This window comes from Rhodnius prolixus, unplaced genomic scaffold (genome assembly GCF_049639745.1).
Source record: "Rhodnius prolixus isolate KJV_2025 unplaced genomic scaffold, Rpr scaffold_3, whole genome shotgun sequence".
Taxonomy (NCBI): Eukaryota; Metazoa; Arthropoda; class Insecta; order Hemiptera; family Reduviidae; genus Rhodnius; species Rhodnius prolixus.
The window spans coordinates 32,314,187-32,328,608 of NW_027411603.1; the positions used below are offsets into that span (position 1 = coordinate 32,314,187).

The 14,422-nt window shown below is 32.3% G+C and overlaps 1 protein-coding gene across 13 annotated transcripts in view; it reads left to right on the forward strand.

Moving 5' to 3' along the window:
* Positions 1-14,422, forward strand: part of spri (Src homology 2 domain-containing protein sprint) — a 577,619-nt gene that overhangs the window by 422,878 nt on the left and 140,319 nt on the right. For 4 of the 13 annotated variants that reach the window (XM_074124865.1, XM_074124875.1, XM_074124868.1 and 1 more), the window contains exon 1: positions 2,785-2,940. The exons of 8 other annotated variants lie outside the window; for them this stretch is intronic. The gene's annotated coding sequence lies outside the window, so the exon portion shown is untranslated. Of the gene's footprint in view, positions 1-2,784; positions 2,941-13,539; positions 14,005-14,422 lie in introns of those variants that run through there. One more of the 13 variants, XM_074124866.1, reaches the window with a different exon arrangement.

Consider the following 14,422-nt stretch of genomic DNA (forward strand, 5'->3'; position numbering starts at 1 on the left):
TACGACTGAAGATTTTGGTATGACCCCTCTTGTTGGTTCCATCCAAAGAACACTGCTTCAGACAGTATATATATATATATATATTTCAATCGATTAGACTATTTCGACAAACCTAGCCTTGCTAATTTGTAGCCATTGACGTCAGCCTTGAATCCACCAGGATATCTAAGATGTCTTTATCTATTTCGATCCCTTCTTAAACCTGTTTCACGGGAGTGAATATACTCTACCTACATTAACACTTTTAATATTAAAAAATATTGACAACTTTGAATAAAAATAAAAAAAACTTATTTTATTTTTTAAAACCCTCCAATCTCTCGTTGCTTCAATAAATTAAATTGGCTGCAATCTTTTTGATATTTTAATCCTATTTTTTCCTCATTTTAATAAACGAAATTATTTTAAACTCGACAATTTTCAATACAGAGACTACGTTTTCCTAAGTGGAATCAAAATAAAAAATAATATAAAATAATGAGATTTAAAGAAGTAATAGAAAAGAAAAAAACGACCCTATTCCAAGTGGTTTGATTGGCTTAAGGAGGCTATAAGACTTCCTTGAAGAGAACAAAAAGAGAACCTTCTTGTATCAAGTGAATGCCACTGCCATCGTAAGTCATCCTAAATCGAGCTTTTGTTCTTTGGTTCCCCTCATCCTGCCTTTTCCCCCAACAAAAAGACACTGTTTACTCGTCCTGCTGTTAATCACTTTTTTATCACTGTAATCACTGAACTTCGCTTTCCTTTCTCCCTTCTAGCATCCTTTGAGTCATACTGCTCTTTATCTAGATCACTGCAAGTTTTAGATTAGTATAAATTCATTCGCTTATTTATTTAGCTGTAGTTGCTTGCGAAAATTATTATTTTCTGCATACACTGTAAAAGTAATTCTTTCAATATAAAAAAACTTAATCGAGTAGCTGAAGATTGATCTATTGGTAACATTTCACACAGACTGCAACTATCTTCACTGGTAGTATTACTTGCTGCACTATACTTACATATGATATCATTTTGGATAGAATAACGCTTCTACAGTATTTCAACTTTTGATTTTCTCTCTTTGGAAATCCCAGTCCTCATATATGCTAAGGACAATGGAATCTTTGTTCCTTCCTATAGAATTTTGCCCGAGAATTGTTACCAACACGTATCAGTCCAATCTTTTTACTTTCTTAATTTTGTAGAAGCCTAATTAACATTTATTTTCATTTTGTAATTTTAACGAGAATGGATTACTTTAACCAGTTAAGCGTGTTTAACGTGTCACGTCAGACCAAATCTCTATTACGGTGCGTTCGACGTGTATACTCGTTGTGAAAAATATAATATTGTCATTAACTATACTAAAAATAGAAATTTTAATAAAATACAATAAGAATATTATTTGGTGGGATGTTTCCTTTATCTTACCAATAGAACTGCCAAGTATTTTATACGGTGGGGGTTGGTGGGAGCCAGCCAAATGATAAGTGGTTGGTACATGTTTGATCTCCGCATTAGAGATTGGGAATTACGCACACAAATAAAAGCTCTCAACCCTTGTGCAATGCCGTTTTTACCTTAGATAGAGGTTCACAGACCTCAGTACGAGCATGATTTCATTTTGCACAGAATTCAAAGCTCTTTTCTTCCTTGTAAAAGCTCTTGCGTCCCTAGTTAACTAGAGCAATGCATAACGTAAAGGCGGTGCAAGATTTTGAATGAGCACAGAATGCTGTGTAATCTCAAGCCCCAGAGATTGCAGAAAAAGTCGCTTGCAATGACTATTATGACGTTGTAAACTTTTGGTTGTTTTGCCCTGGTGTTCGACGTGTATACTACGTCATTGTCTGATTTTAATTCTGCACACTGTGGGTTTTTTTTTTTAAACTAAATTCCAAGCTTAACTGGTTAAATCAAGATATTAACCTCTAAACTTCTACTTTTTCAATTTTTTCCATAATGGTGGCATTGATTTCCTTGATACTTCCTGCCCACTGCACAAATGCAGGATGCAGAGAAAATAAAAGAGGTTCGCGCGTAGGGAAGCGAAGTTAATATATTTTTTAATAGAAAATCTTTTGTCACTTCCTTGCCAAAAAAAAATCGGTCTTGAATTCTTCATGAAGAAGGTACAATATCTGTCCAGAGAGTATGTTTTCAGAGGCTGTGATAAAATGATTTGCTAAAGTTTCCTGGGTAAAATGAGAAGTGTACTTTATTACACTGAGCTTTATATTTATGCACTTTAAATCCCGGCTTTCTGGATGCTGATATATTACACGCTTATTTAATGAGCTTAGATGTATTAACATCTTTGAATGGGTTTAAAAAAGATTAGCTTTTTCTCCCTGTTTATTTTTTGCTTCGTTATTTAAGCTTAATATTTGCTCATCGGATTATCTTCGACATTTAACAAGTGCACCGGATTAATGGAAGGGATTCCCTCTGTGCACACTACACACTGCAATAACCTGCTAGTTCTGCACCCTGCTGATATGATTGTAATGTTGCAACAAATTTAAAAAGACATGTAATTCTTCCATGGGTGCCTTATTTAAAGTTAAGCCTGCTGTTTTAAATTATGGTCTTTTCAAAGCTTATTATTTTGCCTTCTATTAGGAGAGAGGTTTGGCCTAGGGTATTGAAAATTTCGGCAATGGTTTTTGACGGTCGCGGCCAGAGGCGGTAGTGGTATTGAGTAGCCATGTGCTAGGGACGAAGGGTAACCCTCATTTACTAAGGGCGCATGCCTTTACTCACCACCCTCTGATGTTCGTATTGGGATTGCTAGCTGAGTAACCCCAAACTGGGGCTGCCTCAGTCTCCGCGCTCCTTAGTAACTGACTGGAACTATTGTACGCAACAGTACTGACAAAGTACTAAAAGGGCCGGCAGTCTCTCGTGCTTAATAAAAGCTTATCCCTTCTATTGAAACTTCGCATCCTTTTGAAGGTAATAATTTTAATTTTATATAAATTCCATTGTAACAGATATCACTCTTTGTTGATACGAATGCGCGCGCAGCTGTTACCCTATAATTATTACTGTCAATTATTAGGCCAATTTATAAATTGCAATTATAGAACCATATGTTTTGAAAATCCTTGTGTTTTTAGCTTAAACTCATCGTTACCATATTCTAAGTTTCTCCGTTCTTGAAATCACTCTTGGTATTTCATTATATGATGTGCTTAAGACTTCATTCGATCAATCATGACCCGCCAAGATACTGTAAAGAATGGAGTTTGCATTTTCGAACACCTGTTGGTACATAATAGCCTGGCACATCAAATTAATAAATAATATCAAAGTAAACGACTAACACTTATAAATTTCATTTTAATTAATATTAAATTTAAATTATTTTGTAAGTTTGTATTAAAAAAATTATTCGATTTTCACTTTCACTTGTTTTACTACTAAGTATTGCGATCGTCCTTATTTGTCGATTTTACGTTTTCATATCTTTTTTGAGGTGCCCAAAATCGGAAAAATATTTTATTTATTTAGTATACAAAATGGTAAATGTATGTCTTAATAAAATACCTATAAAAAGGAATACATCTTAAATCTTGATGGTAAAACTTTTCAGTTCCATTGAGCCAATAATGAGATCAAATTGTAACTTAACATCCGAAATCTCTAATCTGAAAATATCACTTTAATGAATGGAATTTTCCCTTTGTTTTGTAGATTTTCTCGAAATTGACTCCCACGACTTTAAAAAAAAAAAACCTGCACTAATTTCATTCATATACTTTGTGTAACATTTACTTGAATTACTTTTAAAGTTTCATTATACATTATCAAAGTAGTTTTTAAGGAATTGATCTATTTGTTTGCATTGTAAGAGTGTAGTATTTAACTCTAAAATCGAAAAATTAGCTGATCATTCATATTTCATTATTCTACATGAGATTTAGGAATAATTTTTTGGATAAAATTAGAAGTAATTGGAGGGAGCAGCTTGCGAAGCTTGTTATGAGAAGGAGCTTTAAGACATAGAACGGGTGCAAATAGATCTTATAAATGTGAAAAAGTAAATTGTGATTTAATCTTTTCGTAAATGATATTAATAGTAGACCCCTTATGTTACTTATATTATACAAATAATTACAGTAAATAGTTTGCCAAACTATGCCGTGCGCGCTTTATTATATTCCGAATAAAAAAAAAAAATAGATTTTTGGACTTAGGTGGTTAATACTTTTGTGAAGTTGAAGTCATTGGCACTCAGACTCATTTTTTAGTGCGCTGCCAGTTTCTGGACATGGTTCTCTCATTGCAGAAAACATTTTTCATTGCCGGTGAGTGTGCAGTAAGAATATCATTTAGAACTGAAAATCTAAGAGCAAGCAAGGATCAAAGTACCGGGGCTTTCCGCGTAGATATTCGATGCGCTGTCCATTAATTTTCCCCCTAAGAACTAAATAATTTATTGTAATAAATAATTTAATAATTATATATTATTTTGTGTTTTTTAGTTTATATATTGCTTTATTTTTGGGAAAATTATATTATTAAATATTTTACTGAAAATTTATTGTAAAATTCTAATAAAAGTACAAGCAAAAACTGCTTGAACACGGCAGGTCTTTCTCTAAACTCTTAAAGCCAAAAAGCATCTTCTTTCTAAAACTTCTAAGTTGAAGGAATAGATCTACTTTCATGAAATTAGGGTCATAGTTTAGAGTCTAATCATAGTTTAATTTGAAGAAAGTAGTTGCATTAATTTTGGTGAAGTTTTGCAAAAAATATGAAACAAAATGCATGCTATCTAATGATTATAAATTGATCACTAAGTTGCAACCTTTATTTAATGAGATGTTTAGCGTAAAATGTCATTGAAAATAAGCAGACCCGCGCGCTAAGATATAGTTTCTAGAACATTGTAATTAATATAATTCTATTATGCATATAGCCATGCAAATATTTTACCGTGCAACCTTTACTTGGTGCACTTTAATAAATGATTAGATCAAAAGTTGAAATAATAAAGTTTTTAATTATCAGAAAATTAGAAGGGGCTGAATTAGCCAATGATTTCATTAAAACCACTTTAACCCCTCCAAAGGTGGAATTCATGCCAACGTTTAGAATCAATTTTAATGAAATTAATCTTTATTGCAAAATTTAATTCAGATTTGTCTCAGTTATTAATTAAACAATTGTTCACTTTTATCGGGCTTAAAGAATCTTATTTATTTATTTTTATTTAATATTATTATTTTTTTTTTTTTTTTATTTTTATTTATTTTAGTCAACATCTAAGGTTATTGGCGCCCAGAGCTTTTTTCAGTGCACTGCCGGCCTCCAGACAGTGTTCTCTCGTTACAGACAACACTGTTCCAGGCAGTGAGCTGTAAGAAGCTCCTAGAAAGAGAAAATCTATGGGTCAGCAGCTGGATTCGAACCCGGGACCTCCGCGAGGGAATCCAATACGCTAACCGCGTAGTTAATCCCTTCCCTACCTATTATTATTATTATTATTTAACATCCTCACTCCACGGAAGGGAGTTGCAGTTAATTTGGACAAAACTTTTTACGAACGGCCTTCGACGCGTAAACAATACGTACTCGTATAACTTGTGTCTTGGCATGGTTCGTGCCTTATTTTCCATTTTGTGAAATATTTGAAACTTTTTGTCAAGGGCTATCGATAAATGTTTGGCTATTGCGTCAACTCTGAATGAAGAAATAAAGTAGGCAGTATCGTCAGCAAAAAGGGAGCAACTGGATTTGAGTTTCAGCTTGGTGATGTCATTAATAAATATATTGAAAAGTGTAGGCCCCAGGACTGACCCTTGGGGGACTCCAGCTTTAATTAACCTCACACCTGAAACTGTGCTACTGAGTGCGACGCTGAATTTTCTGTTAGCTAATAGCTGTTAACAAAGTAAATTAAAGTATCTCGGATAGCTATTCTCAATTAATTTATAGATAAGGCCATTCTGCCAAACACAATCGAAGGCTTTTTCCACATGTATCAATTATTATTATTATTATTGTTAGTACTGTTATTACTAGGAATATAAAGGCTTCGTGACCGTCTTTCGTCTTTTTGCCAACGAGTTCGTCTTTTATTTGACCGATTCCTCGCCAATCTTGAATCCTTAGTTTACTGTTATTACAATTATTATTTTGTGTACAATTCGAAAATATAAGAACTCTTGCGTTTACTTTCTAGAAAGGAATTTTCTTTAGACATGTTGCGTCGCTTCTGTTTTAATTACTTTTTGCCAATTAGTAAAAATTGGCGAACAACTTGATTGTTGCAGAACGATTGTTTTCAAAAGGTTCCCTTTCAGTCTCTGACCTTTCAGAACAATTTACTCTTTTCTCCCATTTTATTACTAATTGTTTTGGCTTAAACCTATAAGTGGTTTTCTTTATTCCAAACATTTCTCTGGAACAATTATTTTTTGTTAGCTTTTTATAAAGGAGGTACAAGTTCGAAAAGAAACTATAGAATGAGACCCAACAATATTTATTACCTTTCATCCCTGTTTTTAACGAAATTCGTTAATTTTTATTTAAATGAACTACTCTAAATTGTCAATTAGATCCATTCATAAATCTTAACCAGAAACTTCTAACAGCAACCCTTCTAAAATATTCATTCAGAATCTCATAATCTCTAAATTGTTCCAGTGTCGCTCTATACCTGCACATGTCCACTCTCTAGATATAAACGCCGAGACTAGTAATTATCACCCTCTTTTCCGCCAACAGTGTTGTTTATATCCACAACATAATCACATAAAAGCCACTTCTCCTAAAAACATGTGTTTATTACGGACGGTAGAGGAGATCCTGCCCGGACCAGTAAGCGAGAGCAAAGAGCTGTTATTGCTGGCGCTCGTTAACTGCTTTTTGCATATAAATACATACGCTCTCGTATTACATCCCTTTACAAAATCGTACTAAAGCATCCCCAGAGCTGTTCCCATTCTGGGGCTCCCGTATAAATATGCTTTATTATTTGCTTTGTATTACCTCTTTTGCTTGTTTGAAACGGTTACTCTTCGAACATCTGGTTTAAGTTAAAGTAATTTGTTACAGTAACTTTTTAACTAAAAATTAATTTAGGTCAGACAATTTAAGGGAATAAATTAATATGTAAATAAATGATTAATGTCTTTAGAGTTCAATTTTGTGACTTCTCTTAAGCTGTACTTTGAACTCTTAAAATTTTGTAAGTATTACGTTTTTCTACATTTTGTAAGTTCCGTTTGAGCTGATTACTTCTTATTTGGCTCTAAACAACACTCTACAAAATCCAACCAATTTCTCGCCATTTCTTCAGAGTGGATAAAATGCTGATGTACTTCGTATGTAACCATTTATTTTCATTTATTATTATTTTTCATCCACAGAATTTGTTTTTACTAACGAACATCATTTATTTATTTAGCAATCTAATCTAAATAGAAGTATTATCATCATTCAAATCAACAATGAGAATACAGTATTTTATGTCCATTTGTATTCATGATGTGTGTGAATAAAATATTTTTAAACTTGAAAACAGAAGCGGTAAACTGTTTCAACTATACGAGTACCTTTACCCAATCTTCTTGCAGTATTCAAGTCTTCTAGCCTATCATCTACATGTTACAAAGATTTATTTTGAATTCCCACCACCATAAATTTATCTCTGATTACACGATAGAAATTATTTTACTCCCAAATTGGTGCAATTGTTTTCTGAATTCTTTAAGGAACGCTTCTAATTTTTTAAATTTAGTTTTTTCTCCCACAAAAATCTTCTAAGGATAATCTCATCATCATTACTGGAGCTTCCTTCTTAAAGGTTCCTTTTCTGTTCAGAGACATTTTAGGGAAAGGAATTTTAAGTTTTTTTTTTAAGATTTCTTGTACCTTCAACAAATCTTTGTAATCTAAATCCTTTACTTAACTTCCAAAGACTTACTTTGCATGTAACATTGTAATACTGGGAATTTTTACATCCTAGTTTTAATAGGTTTCATTAAATCTGCGAGAAACAGGCTAAACGTTTAAAATATTATGGTTAAGTTTTATGTACTTTTTTTTAACCAGTTACAAAAAGTAACTTTCAACTGAGACATGTTTATCTCCTAACTTGGGATTATAACAGCACTTTTATTTCAACTATTACAAAAAAATGATTATTACTTTAAGAGTACGATGTGGGGAGAATGTATGTTAGTTCTAATTGCTAAACTACTGTTATTATTTCTGCTGAGAGCTGATAACATTGAATACACGTTTTGTTTTTTGTACCTACTTACAGTAGAAACAGTAGAATCGAAGGAAATCAACGGAAGATTACTTATATTTTTTTTACTTTCTTTTACTTTAATTTAATGGCGTCAGTATTGTAATCGCGCAGTCCCCAGAGTGCGAAAAATCGTTTTCGATTAAACTGTGCGTGTCAATCAGTCTGTCCGTACTCACCGTATCTCAAAGACAAAAACAAATGAAGTAATCGCAGAAAGTTTTAAATTTGGTATTTCGTTTTAGTGGTAGCAGAGAACTCCGCGTTCAAGTACACTAATTTACTAAATAAAATTTTTGAGTTATTAAATATTTTGTCGAAAACCGGTCAAACAGATATTCCTTAAAGCGGATATACTAATTGTATGTACATATGTAGTTCTGTAACTTGTATATCCGGAAAAAAAGATTGAAAGCATTTTGGGAAAGCGGAAATGGTTAGTCTTCAGTTAAAGTTCCCTTATTGTTTGTTGTCAAGATGGCTGTTAAAAATATTAAGCAACAATTTGAAGCTAAATTTCCAAAATTTGGGAGAAAATCGGTTGATCAAAAGTGCCATTTTGCTGAAAAGTTTGTTTAGTAATTTAAGGATTCCTCAAAAACGGATCCTGTTACTTTAATACTTGTAATTAGCAAATTACAAATTTATATTTTGTAAAAAAAATTTCCGAAACTCGTATAAAAGAAGTTCTGAATGAGGGGTAGACATTTTTTCGGCAAGGTATTTTTGACCTATCTTACGTGTACTGTTAAGAAGGTTCAATGTTATCTTAAAATCAATTTTTTTTTTATCATTTATTTCGTTTCAATCAACATTAGTTTTAAGCAACAAGGGTAACAATAAGCAACATCACACATATCAGAGTGGAGAAGTTACCCAGCGGTAACACTCCAATAACATTCTACATCCTACTGACTCTCTTCATCGGAGAGGAGATCACGAGGCCACTGTCTTTTAAGACGTCTGGAAGTGTTGTCTGGAAATGTTCTTGAAGATAGATGTTGTACCAGTGGATTGTGATGTGTTTGAATGTTAAGATGGAATTTTCTGTATCGTGTTTTTGCAACTTGTGTGACGAAAGGAATGTTCAAGTCTGTGTGAATGGTTTGATTGGGTGACGTAGAAAGGAGCGTTTACAATAGAGCGAAGAATTTTAGATTGCAAGGACTGGATCCTTTGCAGATTTGAGCGTTTGATTGAACCCCACAGTTCGATGCCATAAGTCCAGACTGGCTTTAATATACTTACATATATAAGTCTTTTGTTGTCTAGAGTGAGTTTCAATCTGTGGTCGAGTAGTCTTTTCAGTTGTCGGAAGCGTCTGTTGAGTTCTGTTCTCTTAAATCGAGTTTGAGAGTTCCATCTAAGTCTTCTGTCAAGGTAAAGCCCAAGGTAGCGGACTACGTTGACTATTGGTAAAAATCAAATCGAAAGTACAATTCCTTAACTGAAAGTACATCTTTATTCAGTGGTTAGTTCACTTTTTCGAAAATAGTTCCCTAGGCTTTACGGTAAACTTCGTATTGGTTAGAGCTAACCTTCTCTGTGAGATTACTTTTCAGGTAATGAATGGTTCTACCAACTGTAATATTGGATAGAATTATATTGAGCAAATATTATGAGTTTGAAGAATATTAATTAGTTAGGAGCTCCAGGATAGTAGTTAGAGAAAATTGTTTTAGTTTTCCCACATTCAGATGTTCGTTTTCTTTTTTATAAATTTTCTTAATATGTTGTTAATCTTCTTTTACTTCAATTTTCAAATGGAATCATTTGCGTAGTTTTGTCGTAGTTATGATAGTTTTCATTTCGAGAAACATTTTGTGCTAAAATAAAAAAGATAACTCATTAGATTCGTCTATATTTTACTTAATCTTAACAAAATTGTTACCACCCAATATAAAATGCCAGCTGTTGGGCCTCCATACATAATGATGTTACTTGTTTGGGTTTCATGACAGGTGTACCAACTAAACTCAGCTCTCCAGTTTACCACACATGCCTCTTGTATTTTGTATTTTCCATGTTAACTTGCCATTTTACATGTTAAGTAGTTAATGAAATGTTATTGGTGTGTTCTCACTTGGGTATCTTCTTCACTCTGAATTAGTAGTGGACATTCTGTTATCCTTGTTGCTTATAACGCAATAACGCATCGATTGTAGCTGAATAAATTATTTAACCTCCCCCCAAAAAACCCTAATGATTAAATTTAACGCAAATTTAAATTTGGAATTAAAAAGTTATTTTATTAACTACAGCACAATATTAATTACTGTTTCAATTGTTATCGTAATAGTAGCATTATCTTCAATAAATAGAATAAACATAAGTTTGGTAAATCCAATTTGGAACTGGAAAATATATCAGCTTTTTTTAGAAATTTATCTCAATGGTTTGCGTACAGTTCATCAGCTGTTATCATCGTGTTTTTTACATGACTAATTTACAATAAAATTATTTTTTTCTGCAACCATGTCGGGAAGTTCTCATTACTCAATTAAAATCAGCTGTGTAATGCCCAACTTCCCACACTAGTGGGGAAAAATTCCCATTAGTGTCACTTTCCGCACTAGTGTGTGGAAAAACTTTATTGTGCTTCCTTGATATAAGAAGTTTTGTTATTAACATAAATATTTTCTGTAAAACTTTAATAAGCTTATTTAACGTAACAAATAATTAAAAAACGAATATTAAAAAATAAAATAAAAATTGAAAGGAATATAGAAATAAAAATAATACTTTAATAAATAATTAGATATTTTTAATTATAACAGTTAAAAAGGTTATAGTGTTACCTTATAGAAATTTAAAATGGATTCTAGTGATTCCTGTTTAGAAAACACTCCTCCATCAATAAAAGAAACAGCAGAAAATGTAATAAGTAATGTAAATACGTAAGTAATGTAAATAATTGTAATATAACAATAAATGTTTATAATAAATAAATTACTTTTTGTAGACTGTAAAAATGAAATTTTTAATTTTTTTAGTTAATAAATCTAATGGTTGCAGAAAAAATATAATATTTAACTCTAGTGTACAGTATTATCCTCACACTCGGCAATTTGCACTTGCACTCGCCTCGCTTCGCTCGCTCGTGTGAGCAAACCCAGCCTCGCGTGAGGAAAAGTACTACTTTCCACACTTGTTAAATAAATAACTAATTCATAAAATTTACTGGTCTCATTCCACGACGAACAATAACATATGCAAATATTTCTAATTTGTAATTATAACGCAATGCAAGTTAATGAATGTTTATTTACTTGTTAAGAATTTGATTAATATGACGCGTATAAATTATGACGTGTGTATTTATTACCAGAGCGAGAGACAGAAAACAAGATGAAAGAAAAAATATTTTTTGTTCGTTATCTCCTTTCGCAAACTTTAATTGATAATATTTTTATCAAATTTTACAAAAATTTTGTTTATTTTGAAAGAATGAGAGATTATTATTGCCAATTTTAGTCATTATTTTTTTATTCATTTTGTGCCAAACATTCGACTTAAAAGACTTGGGTTAAGTCATCTTCAGGGCTGTGGAAGATATTTTACATTAACAGGTATAATATTCATTAATTTGATGTTTAAATAAAAAACCAAATTGTTCACATAAATAAAGAATTTGACTTAAATTAGCATTAATATTTCTTCCTTTAGGATTATTAAATCAGTCACTAAAAAACGATGAACAATATTGTGTTTATTTTGCTTTTCGGAATTGTTTTCATCCCTTTTTAATTTATTATTATTGTTTTTTTGTTTTTTTTTGGCGCATCAACAGCTGAGGTTATTAGCGCCCGGAGCTTTTTCCAGTGCACTGCCGGCCTCCGGACAGTGTTCTCTCGTTACAGACAACACTGTCCATCACCGGACAGTGAGCTGTAAAAAGCTCCTAGGAAGGAATTATTATTATTATTTACTGCTGCAACAAGGAGATTATATTATTATAAAAAGTGATTTTTATAAAGTGGTAATTTAAAATTTCCAAAGAGTTCTATGATGGACAGTTTTACTTGTAACTAGAGCACGTTCCCTCATTGCCTTACAGTGGATAGCCTAGGCTTCGAAGATCTTATATCTTGAAGTGTCTCTAATTTAAAAGAAGGGAAAATGTTTGCAATTTTCCTGTTAATAATGTTCTGAGTTTACTAGTTATCCTGATATTTTATGCCATTAAAATTGAGAGTTTTTCCTATACTTATGCTATCTTAATTGTCGCCATAAAATTAGTTTATTTTATTAGCTGATAGCCAAGTATGTCCGGTTAGACATTATATTTTTCATTAATAAGCGTCAGTATCAAATAACTGCTTTCTTAGTTCTTCCAATTTCTGCTTCGTGTTCAGAAAGAATAACATTACAGATTCATTAAGAGAAAATAATTTATTTATTACAGGAGTAAATTAACTGATATTGAATAAATATATTCTGTTTTTATAATTTTCTCTCTTACTTTTGTAAGAGTAGGGCGTTACAGTGTCGTGTAGATTTTCGATTTGATTTGTTCACTGGTTCCATGAGACTGGAAACGTTTTTACGAATTGGTCTGTGTAGGTGGATCGAAAATGGGTGTTAATACAAAGATCGGTAAAATATCAAAAGTTAATGGTCAAGAATGAGTCAAACCAAAATTAACTTTCTATTACATAGATTTTTTTATTAATTTTAACGTAATGCCCTATTTTTTCACGCAGTCTTCGCGTCCAACCACCATTATAAACCAAGCGACTAGCAAACATACGTATGTATCTAACCTCACTATCCATAATGACCTCAAAATCCCTTTCATTACAGTTCTTGCTAACACTCGTTTTCTCAAATTTCATTCCTCTACAGCAGCTCATCCTAACCCTCTCATAGAAAATCTATCTTCCTCCACATTACCAGGTAATCCTCTAAGGAGATTGAAGAGAAGATGGCCTCGTGATCTTCTCTTATCGTGAGTGAAAAGCACGTTACTGGAGTGGCACCACTGGGTGCCTTCTCCACTCATGATTTTCTTTTATTTCATTTCTCTTTCACCGTATTTGCTTGTTGCAACAACTGTTGCAGTGGTAAATTACAATAAAAGATTAAAAAAAAAAACAAAAAACAAATAATATAAGCAGAAATATTTTAAAATTGCTGAAAATAAAATCACCTCCGTTTTTTTTGCATTTTAGAGTAAAAATTTTATGTTAGAATGGTATGCATGATTGGGATAAACGCTTAAAACAGTTCTAGGGTGGGGACGAATAATGAGTAGCCTCCCCACTTCAGACAGGCCACTTGTGGTTTGTACCGGTCTAGGTTGGTTCAGTAGTTTGTTTAACTCAGTGTCGGGTGTTCGGGTGTGCCTAAATGTTGTTACGTGTAAAATGCTGTCCCCTACGTGTCTAGGTTATTTAAAGAATGTTACTTGAGAGAGTACGTCATTAACATACAGTAAAGGATAATTGTGATACAGTCAGTTGGAATGTCCAGGTTATATTGTGTCATTAGTTCAGTGTGCGTACAATGGAGTGTGAATAGTTGTAATAATAACGCCAGTGTTTAAATCAAACTATAGATTACCCAGAATAAATCTTCGCATACAATAGAGTCGTCGGGTATTCGTCATCAGCTTGTAGCAGTTATTAGAATTTACGCGATGTGCTTAAGATATTTACTATTATTCACACTGATACTGACTAGTTTTAAGCATCTCCATAATCATTTTTCTTTAAATTGAACTCTACAAGGAAAAAGTCTAGTGTTTTTTTAAATATGTAAGCACTGATTTAAATTTTTCTGATTTGAAATTAATTTATTGCCTTGAAATAACTGAAATTCAATATGTATTTCAGTTCGGTAGATTTTAGGATTTATTTGTGCCTGAAAAAAATGTACTTTTAATCTTTGTAGATTGCAAATTTTTAGTGATCACCCATTTTGCCATAATTTCTGTAAGGTCGTACATCCAGTATTTCGTTTTCAGTAAAAGTCAGTCGCATAATTTTGCCTATTTTCTGCCTCTTTCTTTGATTTTATTTCGGAAATGGCTTTAAAAGAAAATTATAAAAATTAAGCAAAAACGTATAGAATTCATACATGACCTAGTACTTCCGAGTTATTTGTTTTGACTGAAAAACTTGTTTAACTTATCTAGTAATTTACATTCATGGGGCTAACTCCTCTCCCATTTGA